Source organism: Rhipicephalus microplus, chromosome 1 (genome assembly GCF_043290135.1).
Source record: "Rhipicephalus microplus isolate Deutch F79 chromosome 1, USDA_Rmic, whole genome shotgun sequence".
Classification (NCBI taxonomy): Eukaryota; Metazoa; Arthropoda; class Arachnida; order Ixodida; family Ixodidae; genus Rhipicephalus; species Rhipicephalus microplus.
Genome location: NC_134700.1, coordinates 198,176,538 through 198,180,909, shown reverse-complemented (window position 1 = coordinate 198,180,909; position 4,372 = coordinate 198,176,538).

The window sequence follows — 4,372 nt, the reverse complement described above, 5'->3', positions numbered from 1 at the left end:
ACTCTTGCAGCTGTACAACGACTCCTGGCAAACTGGCATGGTTCCACAGGAATGGAAGTCAAGTCGCCTCATTCCACTTCTCAAAACCGGCAAGTCACCCTTGGACATTTTCTCTTACCGCCCGATTGCCCTCGCAAGCTGTGTGGGAAAAGTTATGGTAAGGGTGATTTTAACGCGTCTGGAATGGTACTTAGAGTTCTACAAAATATATCCAGATGTCATGTCCAGGTTCAGACGAGGCCGATCGACAATTGACAATGTAGTTGACTTGGTGACATATGTAGAACACCAGAAGGCCTGCAAACGGTTATCTGCTGCTCTGTTTCTTGACGTTAGAGGGGCATACGACAATTTCACCCACGAAGCCATTCTCAGCGCACAAGACGGAGTGGGACTCGGTGGCAGGATATATACGTGGGTTCAGAGCTACCTACAGAATAGATCATTTCACGTGCGGATAGAAAATGGCCCGACACCTGAATATTACTGCAGCCGAGGAGTCCCGCAAGGCGGAGTGCTAAGCCCGACGCTGTTCAACCTAACACTCATTGAACTAGTTGGCAAGCAACCAAGCAGTGTACGACTTTCCATTTATGCTGATGACATCTGTGTGTGGACATCAGGTGTGACTCGACTTCAAGTTCGCGCTCGACTTCAGAAGGCAGCATCAGTGACATCGTACCACTTACGCAAACAAGGACTCGAAATAGCAAGGGAGAAGTGTGCAGTCGTGGCTTTCTCTAGAAAACCAATGTCCGCTTACGGCATATCAATTAACAAGCAGTTGGTGTCATGCAGCCGGAGTCACAGGTTCTTGGGAGTCGTAATCGACCGAAACCTGTCTTGGACACCCCACGTAAACTACGTGAAAAAGCGGCTGACTGCCATTTGTCACTTATTGAGGTTTTTTGCTGGGAAAAGTTGGGGAATGTCTGTCGAGTCTATGTTACAGCTGTACAAGGTATGATTTACTGGATTCCTGCGGTATAGCCTACCTGTTGTATCTAACACGTGCAAAACGAACCTGCGCACAATCCAAAATATTCAAGCCCAAGCACTTAGGATATGCCTTGGTTTACCCCGCTGCACATCGACAGCTGAAACAATTGCCATTGCTCAGGACTACTCGATCATGACGCACATCACCATTGAAACGATGCGTACGTACCTCAGGCAACATGCTAGGAATCCTTCCTGCCACTTGGCAACCCTTGCTACTGAGAGGCCCTGCACGAAATTTAGTGCAACTGTCTGTGCTCATCGTGCATCGTTTACGTCAGGTTTTACGCCTGCTGAGAAACTGGTGTATCCTCCGTGGTGCCTGACACTTCCACAAATACGTGTTTTTATTCCAGGAATACAGAAAAATAAAATTTGCCTTCATCAGCCCTAAAACAATTGAGCTTGAGCTATCATCTGCACGAAATGTACAACAACCACGTGCACATATACACCGATGGCTCAACCACAGCGTCTGGTTCTGGTGGTGCGGTGGTGATTGCAGCTAGAGGAATCACTCTGCGAATCAAACTGTCACATGTCACTACGTCTACGGCGGCAGAACTTGCGGCTTTGCGTGGCGCCCTAGAGTACATCAAATCCCAAAGACCGAGTAAATGGGCTGTGTTTTCCGACTCAAAGCCAGCCCTACAGAGCATGCAGTCGACGAGGTTGCCATGAACAATTAACTTACGAAGTTGTCAAGCTTGTTCACCACGTCACAGAAACAGGCCACGAGGTCAAGTTTCAGTGGCTTCCTGGCCAGTGTGGGATCAGTGGCAATGATTCCGCAGACAACGCGGCTCGCACATCGCACCAAGAAGAACACACCCTTCCGATTCCTTTGTCAAGGACTGACGCTGCAAAGCAACTTCATCACCTGGCACGTAGTCTGAGTCTGCAGGAGTGGAACAACCCAAGCATAAGACATACGAGACTATACCAAATAAACCCTCGACTGGAACTTCGACCTCTATCCGGACTTCGTCGACGTGAAGCTTCACTTCTTTGTCGCCTTTGGTTGGGGGTTGCCTTCACAAAAGCATATAGAACCCTCATCGGATGGACCGACAATGCGGAATGCGAAGTCTGCTGCACCAAAGAAGACATCGACCGTCTGATATGCCATTGCCCTCGATTTGCCTCTGAAAGACAGAAGCTTTCGGACGCATTGCGACAATCGGATGATCGGCCACTCTCTGTGCAGATGCTACTGGAACACCGTCATCGCCTTTCGTCGGCTCAAAAAGCAGTCAAAGCTGTCTTGTGTTTCTTGAGGACTACAGGCCTACGTGACCACCTTTATATTTTGTGTAGTGCCACCGCTTCGTACGCGCCAGCCGATTGACTGAAAATCCTCCTTTTCTTTGTTTTTTCGCTCTCTCTTTCTCTTCTCTTTCCTCTCTCTCTCTCATCTTTATGCCCCCTTCCTATTCCCCCAGCGTAGGGTAGCAAATAGGGCATGTGCCTGGTTAACCTCCCTGCCTTCCCTCTTGTTGTTTATCCCCCATATAGGGGTGTGTGTGGGAGAATTTGCAGTATCTGCAGTGGGATATACCACTTTCTGTGACTAAATACCACTATATGATATAGGATCTACGGTGATCACGAAACATGAAAGTGTCGACCAAGAGCCAATTCGCTTGTTCAAACACACTTCCGATGTGTGGGATGAGAACCTTAGGATTACGAGGAATCACGAGCTTCGTCCTGCTTTTTATGACAGTTGTTACTGGGCTAGTCATTTCATATTGTTACGACCTTGTTTTAATGTTTTATAGACCGTAAAATATACGGGGAAATAGCGAAATAACTGAATGTGAAGAAGTAGCAGCAACGATTGCGCTAGACGTCTGCCTGTTCGAATGGCGCCAAAATGACATTCGAATCGCAAGTTTAGCGCTTTTCTTGGCTGACCCAATTGTTCTTTCTTTTGTGCCCATTAACCATCCTGTGTTCTCTGTTAATCGGCGACTCGGTTTAGCATCTTTGCCGTGAAGCAAACTAATGAATTGCTTCGCAGCAGAAGTGGGGGAATCCAGACCTGCGAGACTTGTGTCAAAGAGTAACAATTCCGCTCTCGGCGACGAATGAACATTTTATACGTCCTTGAAAGGCGCAATATGCGATGTTTCCTCTTCACTGTCTCACTTTTTTCTGGCTCTTGATACGTAACTCGTGCTTATCTTAGTTCTTGTTTGGGCTACAGGAGAGTCGAGTATGTGTGCCGATTCAAATACTTGTTTCCGCAATGCTACAACTATACTTGGCTGAAATCAATATATCATAGTTTCGCCTGTTATACCATTGCGCAAGCTATCGTGTTACAGGCAAAAAAAAAAGAATGAGTCATACGTATGTTGCGGGCAGCGTACTTTGGTTTTTGAAAAAAAAAAAAGAGAAGTGCAGAAAAATGGCATGAAGTTTTTGAAAAGTTGGTAGAGTTATGCTTTCCGCATAGGCATGGAAAGCAGTGATGCTTGCAACCACTTTGGCACCGAAGAAACTACAGAACACGTTCTTTGTCGTTTCCTCGCAACAGTCGGCCAAAGACTGCAACTCGCGGCTGTGCTAGGCCTCTTTTCACTGAACGCATGCCCTGTTGCAACTGTCGTTACTAGAATACCAACTCGAGCTGTCGTCACACCGGAAATCCATGAAAACCTTATTGAACTTTTTGCCAGGAAGTGGATCTTTTGATTGGCTATAGCACACCCCTTGCCGACCTTCCTTTAATTTTGTTTCTTTGCATATTTTCGCGCGCCTCATCTTCTCCCCACTGCTATTTGTATCTTTCTTTCCCCCTTGTCATATATATATTATATTTTATATATTTCATTAATAATCACATATTTCAAACCGTCGTTTGACCTTTCATTTCTTTGTAATCTCTCTTTGACACGCGTTTTCGACTGATTAGAATATTGAGTGCTATATATACAGTAAAATGCAAATTAAATACTTATAACTTTTTATGCTCCCCCATTCGAAATTTGAAATATTCCTACGCACCTATAGCGTAAGCATAGCTCACATATGCAGTGATTTGGCTTCTCAAGCACATATTTATTATGACAGGTTGCATATATGCTCTTTCGCTGTGCCCTACTGGTTATCTTCCCCAAAATACCCGACTGGGGTTTTGGTGGCCCACTGCTGACTCGAAGTTAGTGGAATCCAAGCTGGCCACAGCGGCCGCTTTTCGCTAGAGGCTGGAAGAGAGTGCACCCTGATTTAGGTGCACTTTAAAGAACACCAAATGGTCAAAATTTCTGGAGCACTCCACCTCGGCATTTCTCATAACTATATCCTTGTTACTTATTACTACGAATAATTATTAATTAGTAATTATTTATTACTACGAATACAGCAG